General features: G+C 41.4%; 1 pseudogene; it reads left to right on the top strand.

Moving 5' to 3' along the window:
* The first annotated feature begins 2,946 nt into the window (after positions 1 to 2,946).
* On the top strand, positions 2,947 to 3,717 carry LOC104675890 (annotated as a pseudogene).
* Positions 3,718 to 21,206: the final 17,489 nt, after the last annotated feature.

Genomic DNA, 21,206 nt, shown 5'->3' with positions numbered 1-21,206 from the left:
TTACGGAGATCAAGCAACAGAGGTCGCCTAATTCCAGGCCTCATGGCTCCAGACAAAATAATACCACAAAAGCTCTAAAACTCAAGCTGTCATTGGAACCACAGCCCACAAAAGTAGGCCAGGACCCATGTCTAAACCTCAATAAGGTGGTATCCTGCTAAAATGAAAGATTAAAGCCAGACCCCAGAGTTTTCCAGTATAATAGACAAACTGGCTAGGATATTATAGAAAATCACTCATTACATTAAGAACCATTAGAAAAAATGCAACTTGAATGAGAAAATACAGTCAACTGATAACAATAGTGATGTGAATCCAATGTTTCAATTATCTGATAAGGATTCTATAGCTGTTGTCATAAAAAAGCTTCAGTTACCAGTGACAAATTTTCTTGAAACAAATGAAGAAATATAAATTCTCAGCAAAGAAATGGAAGTTATGAAAAGGAATCTGTATTAGTTATTAGTTCATTTTCATACTGCTATGAAGAAATACCTGAGACTGGGTAATTTATAAAGGAAAGAGGTTTAATGGACTCACAGGTCCGCATGGCTTGAGGGGGCCTCACAATCATGTTGGAAGGCAAGGAGGAGAAAGGCACGTCTTACATGGCAGCAGGCATGAGAGAGTGTGCAGGGGAACTGCCCTTTATAAAACCATGAGATCTCGTGAGACTTATTTACTATCACAAGAACAGCATGGGAAAAACCTGCCCCCATGATTCAATTTGTTCCCACTGGGTCCCTCCCATGACACATGGGGATTATGGGAGCTACAATTCAAGATGAGATTTAAGTGGGGACACAGTAAAACTGTATCAGAATCAAATGGAAATTATAGAACTTAAAAATACAACAGAAAATAATTTGCTCAGTAGGCTCAATAGAGAAGTTGATAAACCATAGAAAGTTGGACGGCCGGGTGCGGTGGCTCATGCCTGTAATCCCAGCACTTCGGGAGGCCGATGCGGGTGGATCACGAGGTCAGGAGATCGAGACCATCCTGGCTAAGACGGTGAAACCCTGTCTCTACTAAAAACACAAAAAATTAACCGGGTGTGGTGGCGGGTGCCTGTAGTCCCAGCTACTTGGGAGGCTGAGGCAGGAGAATGGCATGAACCTGGGAGGCAGAGCTTGCAGTGAGCCAAGATTGCGCCACTGCACTCCAGCCTGGGTGACAGAGCGAGACTCCGTCTCAAAAAAAAAAAAAAAAAGAAAGTTGGACAAAGCATAGAATCATTGGGTTTAAGGATAAGCGAATGAAATTTGTTCAGTTTGAACAATATACAGAAAACAGACTGAAAAAAATGAAAAGAGCCAGGGCCTCAGAGACCTATGGAACACTAACACAAGATTTGTTATTCATACCATCAGAGTCTTAGAAAGAGAGGGAAAACACAGTGAGACTAAAGAACCATTTGCAAAAACAATGAATAAAAACTTTCAAAATCTGGCACAAAGAGAAACTTATAGATTCATGGAACTGAGAGAGCCCCAAACAGCATAAATACACACACACAAAAAATCATGCCAAGACACATCATAATTAATCTTCTGCAAACTAAAGACAAAATATCTTGAAAAAAGCCTGATAGAAACAACACATTACCTATAAGGGAATACCAACTATAATAACTGAATTTCACATCAGAACCCCTGGAAGCCAGAAAAAAGTGGCAGAATATTTTTTGAGTACTGAAAGAATAGAAGTAACAGTCAATAATTCTATATCCCACAAAAGTATCCTTTGGCAAGGAAGGAGAAATAACATTCTCATAGTAAAGAAAACTTTTTAAAATAGTCCCTGACTTAAAGAACTGGCTAAAGAAGTTCTTCATACTAAAGAAAATGATAAAAGAAGAAATCTTAGAACATCAGGATGGAAAAAAGAACAATGGAAAGAGCAAATCTGCATATATACAATAGACTATTGTTTCCCTCATGAGCTTTGTAAATTATATTTGATGATTGCAACAAAAATCATGAAGCCATCTGATACTCAGGACTGACATGGTAAAAGATAGAGAAGGTAAAGGGACCCAACTGAAAGTAAGATTTTCATCCTTCACTTAAATTAGTGAAATTCTGGTACCCTTAGACCATGATAAGTCACATTATATATATTTTAATTTCCATAGCAAACACTTAAAATACTATACACTAGCTAAGTGCCGTGGCTCACTTATATCCCAGCACTTTGGGAGGCCGAAGTGAGTGGAACATGAGGTCAGGAGATGGAGACCATCCTCGCCAACATGGTGAAACCTCATCTCTACTGCAAATACAAAAATTAGCTAGACGTGGTGGTGTGTGCCTATAATCCCAGCTACTCAGGAGGCTGAGGCAGGAGAATCACTTGAACCAGGGAGTCAGAGGTTGCAGTGAGTTGAGCTTGCACCACTACACTCCAGCCTGGCAACAGAGTGAGACTCCATCAAAACAAACAAACAAACACACTATACAAAGAAATACCGTCAAAAACATTATAAATTAACTGAGATGGAATATTTTAAAAACATTCAAGTGGTCCTCAGGAAAGTAAGACAAGAAAAGAAAAACAGAGGGAACAATCAGGAAAAAAAGATATATTTAAGCACTAATGAGTCAATAATTACTTTCACTGAAAGTGGCCCTAACATATCATCAACAAAATGTAGACATTGGTAGGGTAGATAAAAACATTGTGACACAATTGTATGATGTTTACAAGAAACTCACATCAAATCCAGACATAGGTAGGTCAAAAGTAAAAGGACGGAAAATATACAGCAAATAATAAAAGAAAATCAAGGGTGGCTATAATACTATCTGTTAAAGTAGACTCATAGCAAAGGAAATTACTACAAAGAGAGACGTATCATTATTATATACGGTAAACAGATCAATTCTCAAGGAAGGCTTACCGATCCCAAATGTGTATGGACCAAAGAACAGAGCATCAAAATCCATGAAGCATCTAATGATTATTTGCCTGGAGGAAGAAGTTATTCCGTTTATCCCATCTGCTTCAGAACATATGCTCAAAGATTGTGAAGCAAAAGACCTCCAGGAGTTCATTCCTCTTATCACCCAGATTACGGCCAAATTGAAGACACAGGTATCCCCGTTTTTACCACAGATGTTCATGCCCCTGCTTCATGCAATGTTTGAATTGCTGCTCCGGGCAGTGGAAGAAAATGACTAGTCTGCTGCTTTAGAGAAGCAGATGTTGCGAAGGAGTTACTTTGCTTTCCTGCGAACAGTCACAGGCAGGGGGAGGAGCGAAGCTATAGCAAATCAAGGTGCAGAAAATGTAGAAAGAGTGGTGGTTACTGTTATCCAAGGAGCACTTGAATATCCAGATCCAACTGCACAGAAAACATGTTTTATCATCCACTCAAAGTTGGTAGAACTCTGAAGAGGTAAAGATGGACCAGTGGGATTTGCTGATTTTGTTTATAAGCACATTGTCCCCACATGTTTCCTGGCACCTTTAAAACAAACCTTTGACCTGGCAGATGCACAAACAGTATTGTCTTTATCTGAGTGTGCAGTGACACTGAAAGCAATTCATCTCAAATGGGGCCCAGAATGTGTTCAGTATCTTCAACAAGAATACCTGCCCTCCTTGCAAGTAGCTCCAAAAATAATTCAAGAGTTTTGTCAAGCGCTTCAGCAGCCTGATGCTAAAGTTTTAAAAAATTACTTAAAGGTGTTCTTCCAGAGAGCAAAACCCTAAGTACTGGATTTCCCTGTGCCTACTAAGATCAGGAATTCCAGTTAGTTTATAAAGAAGTGATTTTGGCTGGGCGTGGTGGCTCACGCTTGTAATCCCAGCACTTTGGGAGGCCGAGGCGGGTGGATCACGAGGTCAGGAGATTGAGACCATCCTGGCTAACACGGTGAAACCCCGTCTCTACCAAAAATACAAAAAATTAGCCAGGTGTGGTGGCGGGTGCCTGTAGTCCCAGCTACTGGGGAGCCTGAGGCAGGAGAATGGCGTAAACCCGGGAGGCGGAGCTTGCAGTGAGCGGAGATCATACCACTGCCCTCCAGCCTGGGCGACAGAGCGGGACTCCGTCTCAAAAAAAAAAAAAAAAAAAAAAAGAAGAAGCGATTTTAGTGTGCCATTCACACTGGTCTTTTTCACATTGTTTTGAGCTTATTGCAGTATATGTTTGGGGATTTTTCTGTAAAATGGGTGTAATTTTCCTAATACAGGTATGTAGCAACAAAAGAAGTTGCCTGCATGCCGGTCCAAATTGTTCTGTATAAAGATGCCCTTGAAAGACACAGTTATCTTAGAACCTTAATTATTTTTTATTTGAAATTTTAAGTCAAGTCCTTTGTAAAGACCATAGCAGTAGAAAAGAGTGCACTTTTTAAAAAATTACTGAATATAAAATGTTTGAAAATTTCCTTTATGTGTGAAGACACATGAAGTATGGGGAGAATACAACGATCAAAATTAGCCTTTTGTAGATAGCCATTTCATTGCTTTAAACTGTTTCAATGCCAATATGTATTCTACAAAAGAGAATGGTTTTAGGCTCCAGTGTTACACTTTGTAAAAAATATATATACACATACATTTTACATAGTGAAATCTAAAAAATACCCAAAAAACAAAAAACAAAACTTTTATTTTTTTCTTTTTTTTGAGAGGCAGTCTTGTTCTGTGCCCAGGCTGGAGTGCAATAGCGCCATCTTGTCTCACTGCAACCTCCACCTTCTGGGTTCAAGAGATTCTCCTGCCTCAGTCTCCCCAGTAGCTGGGACTACAGGCGCCCGCCTCCACGCCCGGCTAATGTGTTGTATTTTCAATAGAGACGGGGTTTCACCGTATTAGCCAGGCTGATCTGGATCTTCTGATCTTGAGATCCGCCCACGTTAGCCTCCCAAAGTTCTGGGATTACAGGCGCGAGCCACCGTGCCTGGCCAAAAAAGACTTAACTAAACATTATGTTTCAAAAGTGGTTGTGATAGAATGAGATAAATTGTTTGTAAAATAGCTGTAAGCTTAAAACGCTAAAATATTCGTGAAATTTACCTACAGCATGATTATACTTACTTTAAACGGATTCAAATAAAGCAAAATAAAAAGGGTATAAAATGTAAAATTAGGCTGGGGCACGGTGGCTCACTCCTGTAATCCCAGCACTTTGGGAGGCTGAGGCAGGTGAATCACCTGAGGTCAAGAGTTCAAGACTACCTTGGCCAAAATGTTGAAACCCTGTCTCTACTAAAAATACAAAAAATTAGCTGGGGCGTGGTGGCAGGTGCCTGTAATCCCAGCTACTTGGGAGGCTGAGACAGGAGAATCGCTTGAACCTGGGAGGCGGAGGTTGTTGCAGTGAGCCGAGATTGTGCCATTGCACTCCAGGCCTAGGCAATAAGAGCAAAACTCCATCTCAAAAACAATAGCAACAACAACAACAACAACAAAAACGTAAAATTAAAGGAAGAGGCTGGGCGTGGTGGCTCAAGCCTGTAATGCCAGCACTTTGAGAGGCTAACGCGGGTGGATCACGAGGTCAGGAGTTCCAGATCAGCCTGGCCAAGATGGTGAAACCCTGTCTCTACTAAAAATACAAAAATTTACCAGATACAGTGGCAGGCACCTGTAATCCCAGCTACTCCAGAGGCTGAGGCAAGAGAATAGCTTGAACCCGGGGGGCGGAGGTTGCAGTGAGCAGAGATCGGGCCACTGCACTCCAGCCTGGGAAACAGAGTAAGACTTTGTCTCAAATAAATAAATAAATAAAATAAAAAAAAAAACAAATGCCGGGCATGGTGGCTCACACCTGTAATCCCAGCACTTTGGGAGGCCAAGGTGGGAGGATCACAAGGTCAGGAGTTCAAGATCAGCCTGGCCAAAATGGTGAAACCCTGTCTGTACTAAAAATACAAAAATTAGCTGGACGTGGTGGCAGGCACCTGCAGTCCCAGCTACTTAGGAGGCTGAGGCAGGAGAATTGCTTGAACCCAGGAGGTGGAGGTTGCAGCGAGCCAAGATTGTGTCACTGCACTCCAGCCTGGGCAACAGAGTGAGACTCCATCTCAAAAAAAAAAAAAAAAAAAAAAAAAAAAAAAATTAAAGAAGAATGGAAAAGTCAAAAGGAGGTAACTATGTTAAAACATTTAACTATGTTAAAACTTTTATTTTTATAATGAGCATATCAGACTTTTATAATAGGAAAAACTTAATTTGATTAAATATATACTTTTAATCATTCTGATTCTTTTTGGGTTCCTGGAACTTGTAGCATTATCAGAATCACCTACTTTTCTCTTGCTTAAGGCTGCTTACATGGCTTCCTTGTAGATTTCTTCCCCATTCCTCTGCAATGTACTTTGGACTTGTCTTGAAATTATCCATCTGTGAAGACACAGAACTTCAGATTTGCCTGCCTATGCACAGACATCAACACAGCAGGGAGGGTTCTCTGGGGAAATGCTGAAAGCAAATGGAGATGCTAGAGGAGTTTGGAGAAGATTGTTTTTTACATGGACAGTTTCTGGGTGCAATTAAGTTGTACTCAAAACCAGATAGGCTAGAAGATATTGGGGAGGTAAATGTGGTTCCATCCTTCATACAAAGAATAGTGTTTCATATCTGGATAAAAGAAAACCATCAGTGAATTGCAAAATCATTAGAGGCAGAAGGCACCTGAGAGACAGGTCACAATTCCAGGTGGCTCCATTCACATTTAGCCTATGTACGTGGCGGCCCCTGGGATTGTGCAGTGCGCACCTTATACAACCGTATGCAGGGATTCTGCTGAATCCAGTCATTACCACCCTTGCCCTTCCTCACACACAGATCTAGGATCCTTTTACAGAGGAGGAAAGGGAGGCCCAGAGGAGCAAAGCAAGTTGTTCAAAGCCACACAGCTAACCGCAGAACCAGACTAACATCCAGATTCTTGAATTTTAGAACAATATTCTTTCCTCTCTACAATGATGGCTGGAAAGAATATTGTCACTCAAAACAGCCACCTCCACCACAGCAGCAAGTTCATTCTTAAAAGCATTTGTTTCACATCCACATGGCATAGGCTAAACCAGGGCTGTTTTTATAGCATCCCCATCCCAAATTCTAAATTGAGTGCAAATTCTAAGCACACTTTCCTCACATATGAATTGACAACAATAATGATACCTACCTCTTAGGATTCTTCTGGAGACAGACGAATTAATATTTGTAGAACTCTTAGAACAGTGCCTATCATACAGAAAGTACAATATAGGTATTGGATATTATTGTTATTATTTCTATTAGCATGTATTTCTCCCCCATTAATATGCAGATTCTTCAAAGACCACATATGTTTTATCTGTGGTTCTATAGGACCTGGCATGGCTTTGAGGAGTGATGTATTAATGTTGTTTGATGATGGTTGGATGGATGAATGGATGGATGGATGAATAGATGAATGAATGGATGGATAGTTTAATGGATGGATAGATGGACAGATGAATGGAGAGATAGATGGATAAAGGAGTATGAATGAATGAAGGAGGATGGATGAATGGATGAGTGGTGAATGGATGGTTGAAGGAGGATGGATGAAAGGATGGACATGGATGGATGGATGAAGGAGGATGGATGAATGGATGTGTGGTGGGTGAATGACTGAATTCAAGCTCTTGTGAGTAACACCAGGGAATGAGTATTTCATTGGACTTTTTTCATGAAGAGCAAAGATATGACACCACTCACAAGTGATATGTGAATGCTTTCTTCTTTTTTTTTTTTTTAAATTTTTTATTATACTTTAAGTTCTAGGGTACATGTGCATAACGTGCAGGTTTGTTACATATGTATACTTATGCCATGTTGGTGTGCTGCACCCATCAACTTGTCAGCACCCATCAATTCATCATTTATATCATGTATAACTCCCCAATGCAATCCCTCCCTCCTCCCCCCTCCCCATGATAGGCCCCAGTGTGTGATGTTCCCCTTCCCAAGTCCAAGTGATCTCATTGTTCAGTTCCCACCTATGAGTGAGAACATGCGGTGTTTGGTTTTCTCTTCTTGTGATAGTTTGCTAAGAATGATGGTTTCCAGCTGCATCCATGTCCCTACAAAGGACACAAACTCATCCTTTTCTATGGCTGCATAGTATTCCATGGTGTATATGTGCCACATTTTCTTAATCCAGTCTGTCACAGATGGACATTTGGGTTGATTCCAAGTCTTTGCTATTGTGAATAGTGCCGCAATAAACATACGTGTACATGTGTCTTTGTAGTAGAATAATTTATAATCCTTTGGGTATATACCCAGTAGTGGGATGGCTGGGTCATATGGTACATCTAGTTCTAGATCCTTGAGGAATTGCCATACTGTTTTCCATAATGGTTGAACTAGTTTACAATCCCACCAACAGTGTAAAAGTGTTCCTATTTCTCCACATCCTCTCCAACACCTGTTGTTTCCTGACTTCTTAATGATTGCCATTCTAACTGGTGTGAGATGGTATCTCATTGTGGTTTTGATTTGCATTTCTCTGATGGCGAGTGATGATGAGCATTTTTTCATGTGTCTGTTGGCTGTATGAATATCATCTTTTGAGAAATGTCTGTTCATATCCTTTGCCCACTTTTTGATGGGGTTGTTTGTTTTTTTCTTGTATATTTGTTTGAGTTCTTTGTAGATTTTGGATATTAGCCCTTTGTCAGATGAGTAGGTTGCAAAAATTTTCTCCCATTCTGTAGGTTGCCTGTTCATTCTGATGGTAGTTTCTTTTGCTGTGCAGAAGCTCTTTAGTTTCATTAGATCCCATTTGTCAATTTTGGCTTTTGCTGCCGTTGCTTTTGGTGTTTTAGACATGAAGTCCTTGCCCATGCCTATGTCCTGAATGGTACCACCTAGATTTTCTTCTAGGGTTTTTATGGTATTAGGTCTAACATTTAAGTCTCTAATCCATCTTGAATTAATCTTCGTATAAGGGGTAAGGAAAGGATCCAGTTTCAGCTTTCTACTTATGGCTAGCCAATTTTCCCAGCACCATTTATTAAATAGGGAATCCTTTCCCCATTTCTTGTTTCTCTCAGGTTTGTCAAAGATCAGATGGCTGTAGATGTGTGGTATTATTTCTGAGGACTCTGTTCTGTTCCATTGGTCTATATCTCTGTTTTGGTACCAGTACCATGCTGTTTTGGTTACTGTGGCCTTGTAGTATAGTTTGAAGTCAGGTAGCGTGACGCCTCCAGCTTTGTCCTTTTGACTTAGGATTGTCTTGGCAATGCGGGCTCTTTTTTGGTTCCATATGAACTTTAAAGCAGTTTTTTCCAATTCTGTGAAGAAACTCATTGGTAGCTTGATGGCGATGGCATTGAATCTATAAATAACCTTGGGCAGTATGGCCATTTTCACAATATTGATTCTTCCTATCCATGAGCATGGTATGTTTTTCCATTTGTTTGTGTCCTCTTTTATTTCACTGAGCAGTGGTTTGTAGTTCTCCTTGAAGAGGTCCTTGACATCCCTTGTAAGTTGGATTCCTAGGTATTTTATTCTCTTTGAAGCAATTGTGAATGGAAGTTCATTCCTGATTTGGCTCTCTGCTTGTCTGTTACTGGTGTATAAGAATGCTTGTGATTTTTGCACATTAATTTTGTATCCTGAGACTTTGCTGAAATTGCTTATCAGCTTAAGAGGATTTTGGGCTGAGACAATGGGGTTTTCTAAATATACAATCATGTCATCTGCAAACAGGGACAATTTGACTTCTTTTCCTAACTGGATACCCTTGATTTCTTTCTCTTGCCTGATTGCCCTAGCCAGAACTTCCAACACTATGTTGAATAGGAGTGGTGAGAGAGGGCATCCCTGTTTTGTGCCAGTTTTCAAAGGGAATGCTTCCACTTTTTGCCCATTCAGTATGATATTAGCTGTGGGTTTGTCATAAATAGCTCTTATTATTTTGAGGTACATTCCATCAATACCGAATTTATTGAGCGTTTTTAGCATGAAGGGCTGTTGAATTTTGTCAAAAGCCTTTTCTGCATCTATTGAGATAATCATGTGGTTCTTGTCTTTGGTTCTGTTTATATGCTGGATTACGTTTATTGATTTGCGAATGTTGAACCAGCCTTGCATCCCAGGGATGAAGCCCACTTGATCATGGTGGATAAGCTTTTTGATGTGCTGCTGTATCCGGTTTGCCAGTATTTTATTGAGAATTTTTGCATCGATGTTCATCAGGGATATTGGTCTAAAATTCTCTTTTTTTGTTGTGTCTCTGCCAGGCTTTGGTATCAGGATGATGTTGGCCTCATAAAATGAGTTAGGGAGGATTCCCTCTTTTTCTATTGATTGGAATAGTTTCAGAAGGAATGGTACCAGCTCCTTCTTGTACCTCTGGTAGAATTCAGCTGTGAATCCATCTGGTCCTGGACTTTTTTTGGTTGGTAGGCTATTAATTGTTGCCTCAATTTCAGAGCCTGCTATTTGTCTATTCAGGGATTCAACTTCTTCCTGGTTTAGTCTTGGGAGAGTGTAAGTGTCCAGGAAATTATCCATTTCTTCTAGATTTTCTAGTTGATTTGCGTAGAGGCGTTTATAGTATTCTCTGATGGTTGTTTGTATTTCTGTGGGGTTGGTGGTGATATCCCCTTTATCATTTTTTATTGCGTCTATTTGATTCCTCTCTCTTTTCTTCTTTATTAGTCTTGCTAGTGGTCTGTCAATTTTGTTGATCTTTTCAAAAAACCAACTCCTGGATTCATTGATTTTTTGGAGGTTTTTTTGTGTCTCTATCTCCTTCAGTTCTGCTCTGATCTTAGTTATTTCTTGCCTTCTGCTAGCTTTTGAATGTGTTTGCTCTTGCCTCTCTAGTTCTTTTAATTGTGATGTTAGAGTGTCAATTTTAGATCTTTCCTGCTTTCTCTTGTGGGCATTTAGTGCTATAAATTTCCCTCTACACACTGCTTTAAATGTGTCCCAGAGATTCTGGTATGTTGTATCTTTGTTCTCATTGGTTTCAAAGAACATCTTTATTTCTGCTTTCATTTCGTTATGTACCCAGTAGTCATTCAGGAGCAGGTTGTTCAGTTTCCATGTAGTTGAGCGGTTTTGATTGAGTTTCTTAGTCCTGAGTTCTAGTTTGATTGCACTGTGGTCTGAGAGACAGTTTGTTATAATTTCTGCTCTTTTACATTTGCTGAGGAGTGCTTTACTTCCAATTATGTGGTCAATTTTGGAATAAGTGCGATGTGGTGCTGAGAAGAATGTATATTCTGTTGATTTGGGGTGGAGAGTTCTATAGATGTCTATTAGGTCCGCTTGGTGCAGAGATGAGTTCAATTCCTGGATATCCTTGTTAACTTTCTGTCTCGTTGATCTGTCTAATGTTGACAGTGGAGTGTTGAAGTCTCCCATTATTATTGTATGGGAGTCTAAGTCTCTTTGTAAGTCTCTAAGGACTTGCTTTATGAATTTGGGTGCTCCTGTATTGGGTGCATATATATTTAGGATAGTTAGCTCTTCCTGTTGAATTGATCCCTTTACCATTATGTAATGGCCTTCTTTGTCTCTTTTGATCTTTGATGGTTTAAAGTCTGTTTTATCAGAGACTAGGATTGCAACCCCTGCCTTTTTTTGTTCTCCATTTGCTTGGTAGATCTTCCTCCATCCCTTTATTTTGAGCCTATGTATGTCTCTGCATGTGAGATGGGTCTCCTGAATACAGCAGACTGATGGGTCTTGACTCTTTATCCAGTTTGCCAGTCTGTGTCTTTTAATTGGAGCATTTAGTCCATTTACATTTAAGGTTAATATTGTTATGTGTGAACTTGATCCTGTCATTATGATATTAACTGGTTATTTTGCTCGTTAGTTGATGCAGTTTCTTCCTAGCCTCGATGGTCTTTACATTTTGGCATGTTTTTGCAATGGCTGGTACCGGTTGTTCCTTTCCATGTTTAGGGCTTCCTTCAGGGTCTCTTGTAAGGCAGGCCTGGTGGTGACAAAATCTCTAAGCATTTGCTTATCTGTAAAGGATTTTATTTCTCCTTCACTTATGAAACTTAGTTTGGCTGGATATGAAATTCTGGGTTGAAAATTCTTTTCTTTAAGAACGTTGAATATTGGCCCCCACTCTCTTCTGGCTTGTAGAGTTTCTGCCGAGAGATCTGCTGTTAGTCTGATGGGCTTCCCTTTGTGGGTAACCCGACCTTTCTCTCTGGCTGCCCTTAAGATTTTTTCCTTCATTTCAACTTTGGTGAATCTGGCAATTATGTGTCTTGGAGTTGCTCTTCTGGAGGAGTATCTTTGTGGCGTTCTCTGTATTTCCTGAATTTGAATGTTGGCCTGCCCTACTAGGTTGGGGAAGTTCTCCCGGATGATATCCTGAAGAGTGTTTTCCAACTTGGTTCCATTTTCCCCCTCACTTTCAGGCACCCCAATCAGACGTAGATTTGGTCTTTTTACATAATCCCATACTTCTTGCAGGCTTTGCTCATTTCTTTTTCTTCTTTTTTCTCTTGGTTTCTCTTCTTGCTTCATTTCATTCATTTGATCCTCAATCGCTGATACTCTTTCTTCCAGTTGATCAAGTCGGTTACTGAAGCTTGTGCATTTGTCACGTATTTCTCGTGTCATGGTTTTCATCTCTGTCATTTCGTTTATGACCTTCTCTGCATTAATTAGTCTAGCTGTCAATTCTTCCACTCTTTTTTCAAGATTTTTAGTTTCTTTGCGCTGGGTACGTAATTCCTCCTTTAGCTCTGAGAAGTTTGATGGACTGAAGCCTTCTTCTCTCATCTCATCAAAGTCATTCTCTGACCAGCTTTGATCCATTGCTGGTGATGGGCTGCGCTCCTTTGCAGGGGGAGATGCGCTCTTATTTTTTGAATTTCCAGCTTTTCTGTCCTGCTTTTTCCCCATCTTTGTGGTTTTATCTGTCTCTGGTCTTTGATGATGGTGATGTACTGATGGGGTTTTGGTATAGGTCTCCTTCCTGTTTGATAGTTTTCTTTCTGACAGTCAGGACCCTCAGCTATAGGTCTGTTGGAGATTGCTTGAGGTCCACTCCAGACCCTGTTTGCCTGGGTATCAGCAGCAGAGGTTGCAGAAGATAGAATATTGCTGAACAGCGAGTGTACCTGTCTGATTCTTCCTTTGGAAGCTTCCTCTCAGGGGTGTACTCCACCCTGTGAGGTGTGGGGTGTCAGACTGCCCCTAGTGGGGGATGTCTCCCAGCTAGGCTACTCAGGGGTCAGGGACCCACCTGAGCAGGCAGTCTGTCAGTTCTCAGATCTCAACCTCCGCGTTGGGAGATCCATGGCTCTCCCCAAAGCTGTCAGACAGAGTCGTTCGTGTCTGCACAGGCCCCTGCTGCTTCCCCTGTTAGTCTTCAGCTGTGCGCTGTCCCCAGAGGTGGAGTCTACAGAGACAGGCAGGCTTTCTTGAGCTGCTGTGAGCTGCACACAGTTTGAGCTTCCCAGTGGCTTTTTTTTACCTACTTAAGCCTCAGCAATGGCGGGCGCCCCTCCCCCAGCCTCGCTGCTGCCTTGCGGATAGTTCGCTGCAGACTGCTGTGTTAGCAATGAGGGAGGCTCCGTGGGCATGGGACCCTCCCGGCCAGGTGTGGGATATATTCTCCTGGTGTGCCTGTTTGCTTAACGCGCAGTATTTGGGTGGAAGTTACCCGATTTTCCAGGTGTTGTGTGTCTCAGTTCCCCTGGCTAGGAAAAGGGATTCCCTTCCCCCTTGCGCTTCCTGGTGAGGCGATGCCTCGCCCTGCTTCAGCTCTCGCTGGTCAGGCTGCAGCAGCTGACCAGCACCGATTGTCCGGCACTCCCTAGTGAGATGACCCCAGTACCTCAGTTGAAAATGCAGAAATCACTGGTCTTCTGTGTCGCTCGTGCTGGGAGTTGGAGACTGGAGCTGTTCCTATTCGGCCATCTTGCTCGAACGGCCGAATGCTTTCGTTTCATTGAATTCTAGAACTGTCAAGGCCTTTGATGATTCATCGTACCCAACTTTTGGCTTGATGCAGGAAATCACATGACCAGCAGCCTGAACACACAGCTCTAGTTTAAAACTGTGGCAAAGTGAGAGCTCATTCCCTAGGAGGCAGATAGTCCTATGACTATACCAGTGTAATGATTAGCAAATTATTCTTAGGTCCATTCTTTTCTTTTTTTAGACGGAATCCTGCTCTGTCGCCCAGGCTGGAGTGCAGTGGTGTGATCTCTGTTCACTGCAAGTTCCTCCTCCCGGGTTCATGCCATTCTCCTGTCTCAACCTCCTGAGTAGTTGGGACTACAGGTGCCTACCACCACACCTGGCTAATTTTTTGTAGTTTTTAGTAGAGAAGGGGTTTCACCGTGTGAGTCAGGATGGTCTCCATCTCCTGACCTCGTCATCCACCCACCTCGGCCTCCCAAAGTGCTGGAATTACAGGCATGAACCACCACCCAGCCCTCTTCTTAGGTGTATTCTATTCCTTCAACTTACCTGCACCTCCTGGTGACATTAAGAGTTAGTCTAATTTCCCCACCACCAGGTTTTTTGTTCACTTGTTCAGCAAATATTTAGTGACCATACAATGATCAAAGAGTAAATATGGTTCCTGTTTTCTTGGAGATGACTTTGCTATGGAAGAGACAGAAGAGAAAATAATTAGCTGAAGATATGAGGACACACTATGGAAAGTGCTACAGAGGAAATGCACGGGGGGAACTGTTTAGACCAGGGCACCCCTGAATCTGCCCCAAGATGCAGAAGAGAGGAGGGGCTGCTGGTTTTCAGTGCTACAGAGTCTTGGATCTTGGCTCACTGCAACCTCCACCTCCTGGGTTCAAGCAATTCTCCTGCCTCGGCCTCCCAAGTAGCTGGGATTATAGGCGCATTCCACCAAGCCTGGCTGATTTTTTGTATTTTTAGCAGAGACAGGGTTTCACTGTGTTAACAAGGATGACCTCAATCTCCTGACCTTGTGATCCACCCACCTCAGCCTCCCAAAGTGCTGAGATTACAGGCATGAACCACCACACCCGGCCTCTCATCTCTTTATGTGATGCAAACCCCTACATTCCCCTGACCTTCCAAATCCTTCCACTGTTTTCTCTGAAACAGTGTGGAATCAGCCAAAACCCCTTCGTGTTAAAGCTGTCCGCCAAGGTTTGTCTTAGCCTCTTGGTCTTACTAAATTTAAACCATCACCTGAGAGATGCCTGTGCAACCCTATCAAACAACAATGCTTTCTCCCCACCCAATATCCTACCAAATTATTATTATTATTATTATTATTATTATTATTATATTATTTTGAGATGGAGTCTTGCTCTGTCACCCAGGCTGGAATGCAGTGGCGCGATCTCAGCTCACTGCAGCCTCTGCCTCCCAGGTCCCAGTGATTCTCCTGCCTCAGCCTCCTGGATAGCTGGGATTTTAGGCACATGCCACCATGCCCAGCTAATTTTTGTACTTTTAGTAGAGACGTGGTTTCACCATGTTGGCCAGGCTCGTCTCAAACTGTTGACCTCAAATGATATGCCCACTTTGGCCTTTCAAAGTGCTAGGATTACAGGCGTGTGCCACCGCTCCCAGCTGTACCCAATCATGATCTCTGCTTCTAGGTTACTCCTTTCAACCTCTCCATAAAGTCTCCATCTTTTGGGGAGCTTATTCTATAAGACCACACTGTTGTTGTGACCATCTACAGCTCCGCAGGCTTCCCTTCTTCTTCGCTCTTGGAAGAGTTTAGTTTCTGGATTGACACCTTCCTCTCCACCAATAGTCCCATTGCGTTTTTTGGTTGTTTCTGCAACTATGCAAATGATCCTTCTAATCATTTGACCTTACAGTTCCTTGGTTTTCTCATCTCTGATGGTTGCTTTCGACCCACCTATGCAACTTGCAGCCTCAGGGATAGCCAAGATGCCATTGTCACTCACTGTAATTCTCCAAAATCTGGGTCTGACCACCACATCCCACCTTTTTGCCCCATTCTTTCTAAAACCAGCCCTCCAAGAGTCCTTCTACTCCACCCAGACATCCAATCCATTGATCCTCACACACAGACCACCCTCCTTGTGTTCTCTGGCTCATCTCCAGAGACACTCTCTTGCATGCACTCTCAACTTTTAGGCCCAAGTATTCTACCTTTTTGCTCTCCTTTCCTTTGTCACAATTGTCCAGTAAAACAGCAAGCCTGATGAAAATCCAGCTCTGCATACTCTACTCTTGCCCCTGAAAAGCTGCATATAGAAAGAGTAAACAAAACCAATCTTGGTAGTTGGTCTCATTTTTAAAATTAATGACCACAAAGGTGAGTCCTCCACCCTGCTTAGCAATCCCATAACAATTCCCTAGTCAACCCACTCCTCCATGATCTGGAGAAACTATTTCATCTTGTATTTTCTCAAACCTCTGATTCCCCCACTTTCTTCCTCTTCACACTAATCTGGTGGTTCTCTTGCTTGAGCACACATCATCATCACCTGGAAGGCTCATTCTTTTTTTTTCTTTTTTCTTTTTCTTTTTTTGAGATGGAGTTTTGCTCTGTCTTCCCCAGGCTGGAGTGCAGTGGTGGGATATCAGCTCACTTCAACCTCTGCCTCCCAGGTTCAAACGATTCTTCTGTCTCAGCTTCTGGGGAGCTGGGATTACACGTGCTCGTCACCACCCCTGGCTAATTTTGTATTTTTAGTAGACCTGGGGTTTCACCATCTTGGCTAGGCTGGTCTCGAACTCCTGTCCTCAGGTGATCCTCCTGCCCCGGCCTCTCAAAATGCTGGGATTACAGGCATGAGCCACTGCACCTGGCCTTGGAAGGCTCATTCAAATGCCGATTCTGGAACCCCTTTCCAGGTTGCAGTTGTGGTTGGGTAGACCTGGGGTGGGGCCCAGGAATTCGTATTTCTAACAAATTCTCAGGTGATGCTGATGCTGCTGTTCTGGGGACCATGCTTTGAGAACCACTGCGCCAACCTAACCTCACATTTCATTGGGGAATTAGAAACAAACTGAAAAGGACCACATCATCTTCCTACTACGCATTACTACTATGCGTACGCAAGTGTACGCATTATCTTTATGTCCACCCACCTTCTCCCTTATTACAATGGTGGTGGATCTCTGCTCCAACCCACGGCCAATCTTCCCATGCATTTGTCTTATCCCTTCTTGCCTATAAGATAAGAACTGTGCTTTTGCAATTGCCCTTTTGTTTTTTTCTCCTAAACATGCAAACATGCTGCAGTATCTCCTCTTTGGGGAAACTCCTCACTTGATCTCACATATTTATTTAGCTGCCAACTAATTTCTCTGCTTTTCCTTCAGAGCAAAATCCTCAATAACTTTCTGTGTACCTCCAATTAGCCTCTATATTATTCTCTCTTGGACCCACCTGTGGACTTTCTTCTCCACAACTGAACCGAAACTTCTATTGTTAAGGTCAACAGTGGCTTCACGTTGCTAAATGTAATAGAAGTCTCAGTTCCCATCTTACTTAACAATGCTTGATGCAGCTGATCCTTCTCTCCTTCTTAACTTTCTTCCCTTGGATTCCAGAATACCACTTTCTCAGTTCTACCCCTCCTACCTAATTCGGAGGCTACTCCTTCTTAGACTTTTTGTTACATTCTTGTAGTCTTCCTGATTTTTTTTTTTTTTTTTTGAGATAGGGGCTTGCTCTGTCGTCCAAGTTAGAGTGACATGGCACAATCTTGGTTTACTGCAGCCTCGACCTCCTAGGCTCAAGCCTCCCAAGTAGCTGGGACTACAGACGTGCACCACCACACCAGGCTAATTTTTGTGTTTTTTGTAGAGATGGGGTTTTCCATCTTGTCCAGGCTGGTCTCAAACTCCTGAACCCAAGTGATACACCCTCCTCAGCCTCCCAAAGTGCTAGGATTACAGGCATGAGCCACCTTGCCAGGCCTCTTCAGATTTTTCAACACCATAGTGCCCAGGGCTCAGTCCCCACCTGCCTTCTCTCTGTTAGATTCGCTTCCACACAGGAGATTTCATACACCCTAAGGCTTTCAATGTCATATATGCATTGATGTATTCTAAATTAATACTCAACCTCTCCCCAAAACTGCAAGTACTTAATGTTACCCTTATATTAATAGGTAGCTTTATTTTATTTTATTTTATTTTTTTTGAGGCAAAGTCTCGCTCTCTCGCGTAGGCTGGAGTACAGTGGTGTGATCTTGGCTCACTGCATCCTCCACCTCCCAGATTCAAGTGATTCTCCTGCCTCAGCCTCCCAAGTATCTGGGACTACAGGTGCGCACCACCACACCCGGCTAATTTTTGTATTTTTTTTTGACTCTTCACTGCTTCTTTATTATGATGCACCCACAGTACAGAACCTCTCACACATCCATGAAAGGGGAAGGTTACATTTCTTTTTGGGGAGCATCTTCATTTTTGTTTCTGTTACCACCTTGTAGAAAGCAAATCATTTCCAAAGAAGAACATTTTAAATTCCAAGTGTTTAAGACTCAGCTTGCATTTTGTTGTGTTTGAAAAGGAAGTAGCATGTTTTAGCCAGAGGTGGAAGATAGTTTTGTGACACCTTAAGTTTGATGTGGATCAGAAGTCTTCACTGTCTGGTTGAACAGGTCTATAATTTTCATATGGAACTTTTCATGTCGAAACTGTTTCACTTTTAACCTGGGAGGCAGAGCTTGCAGTGAGCTGAGAGCACATCACTGCACTACAGCCTGGGCAACAGAGTGAGACTCTGTCTCAAAAGTAAATAAATAAATAAATAAATAAATAAATAAATAAATAAATAGATAAAACAGAAATGTTTCATTTTTACCTCTACTCACAAAGAGATGCTGTTTAAACACACACACACACACACACACACACACACACACACACACGCACAGCTAAATTTAAAACTGATCATGAACCACAGCATTACTAACAGGAAAAACGAACTTTTGCTGCCCTTTCCTGCTAAAACAATAAAATACTAAAATACCAAAAGATTTTTGAAGCTAAAGTGAAGTCCTCAAACCAATAACAACAGACATGTCATTCTCATTATACTTCAATAAAAAATCAGACAACAACGAGCAAATGCATTGGTAATATTTATATTTGAAAGTTCACCATTGATTCATGAGGTTTGGATTACAATTTGTTTACAATAAGTGAGTTCAAAAAAAGTAAAGAAAGAGGAAGGGAAGAGGGAGGGAGGAAAAGAGAAGCTCAGAGAGAGAGAGAGAGAGAAAAAAGAGAAAGGTGGGGGAAGAAAGGAGTGAGGGAAGAAAGAAAAGGAAATCTATATTCATAGACATCATAATATGGGATGTTTATTTCCAAGAGAGATTCTATTGCTGCTATCATGCACAAGAAGCAGCACAAATTCACATTCCGCTAGATCACAAGTTGCTCAACTTTCTCTCAAGATGCACAATCCTTCTTTTAGATTTTCAAAATTAAATATAGAGGAATATCAAATGCAATGCCAATCTACCTACTACAGAAATCCTTTGTGTCTCATTCCTTAACTCCACTCAGAGAAGCAGCCGAGCCGGAATACAAAAATGAAAATATTGATGTGCAAATAAAACATCAGTGATCATGTCTGGTGCCACCCTTTTGTTACAGGTGACTGTCACCTTATGGTAACATTGGTAATAGCATCAAAAGAGAATCTCTTCATTTCCTGGGCAGGTCAGTGCATCCAATTAAAAGGAAAAAAAGAAAACAAGGAAAAAAAAAACACCCCAAACCTCCCAAAACTCTAAACACTTAAAAATACCAGTAACATCCTTACATCCCTTTCCCATCCCACCCTCATCCCCACAAAAAATAAAAAAGCTTTTAAAGCTCTAAATATACTTTTTGGTTGTTTCTTTCCATAGTGTGATTGAGCCTAAGCCTATACATGTAAGTATAGCAGGTGCAATTACAAGCAAGTCCTGGCTCTGCACCCTGGACTATCCCATGCATAGAAGGTACAAAATAAATTAAACCCTTTCATTTGGGCAAACAAGCCCAAGATGAAGGAGCATAACTCTGCTTGTGAGTATCCAGTGGCATCAAGGGTATTATTTATTTCTTATTTTTTTATTTTTTCTTTTCTTTTATAAAAAGCAGTCAAATGTTAGGGAGAGTAACATATAATAAAATTCAAAAGGACAAAAACTCAACACTGAAGGAAAACAACTGGGGATACTTGCACAATACGAAAAAGAAATACATGCTTGATTCAAAGTATGAGATGGGTGAATTCACTCACATAATTGTTCTAGGCCCACAGTGTAAGGCCTCAGCATCCTTCTAAACCACAGGGTTGTGTGTATTTTTCTCTTCCAAAGACACTCTTAATCCTATCCCTGAAACCAATATGGTAAGGATAAGGTTGGAGTCATCATCACTCACTAACTACAGTATTTGCTATTTTAAAAATATGTTTATATATAGTTCTGGAAATTATGAAGCAAACAAAATATAACACAAAGATGCATTTGTCACAATTAACTCAAGTTGCAGCAACAGCAGAATTGTGGGAAGGGACAGAGAGAGAGGACTGCTGCAAATGCAGCAAGTAAGTCCTGAAATATGTCACGTAGTGCAACAGTCAGATTACCTCAGTTACTCTGTGTCACCGCACACATGACTAATGTCGCGTTGTCACTTTCCATTAAAAAAGAAAAAGACAGTGTTCCTTCACAGAAGTTGCCCTATGAATTTGAGACATATAGCTTTAATTGATTCTTTAAATATGTCTAAAATTTGGCTTTATTCTTCTCAGTTTGGAATGATCAACATACAAAATTGACATCAGGGAGGATAGCTGTAAGTTTTCATCTTTACTCTCGAAGACAGGGTAAGGTGCCAAAAAGGATCCTGGCCTTTCTCATTTCAAATGACTGCATTTCATCCCAATGGGCAGAGATTCTTCATAAACCTGTGATTTTAATGTCTTCTACCTAAAAAGATGAATTAATAGCAAACAAAAGTTTACACCATCAAAAATAGATATAATGTGGAGTTGAAACTAAAGGGCTAAAATGACAAGGACTAAAAAGGAGATTTATTACAAATCTATTTTTTATCACTTTGTTCCAGCATTTTTAAAGTCAGTTGTTTCGTCTTTAGTAGCCTCTGCCAACCTTACAGTGAATCCCCATCCGTGTTCTTTTTTTTTTTAAAATCTATTAATTCCATTAAACCATGTTGTGTCTAGTGTTGCATCTGACTTTTTTTAACTGCTGTTTTTTTTTTTTAAGGAATTA

Source organism: Rhinopithecus roxellana, chromosome 6 (genome assembly GCF_007565055.1).
Source record: "Rhinopithecus roxellana isolate Shanxi Qingling chromosome 6, ASM756505v1, whole genome shotgun sequence".
Classification (NCBI taxonomy): Eukaryota; Metazoa; Chordata; class Mammalia; order Primates; family Cercopithecidae; genus Rhinopithecus; species Rhinopithecus roxellana.
The sequence above is the reverse complement of the archived record's forward strand: the minus strand, read 5'-3'. Positions and strand labels throughout refer to the sequence as shown.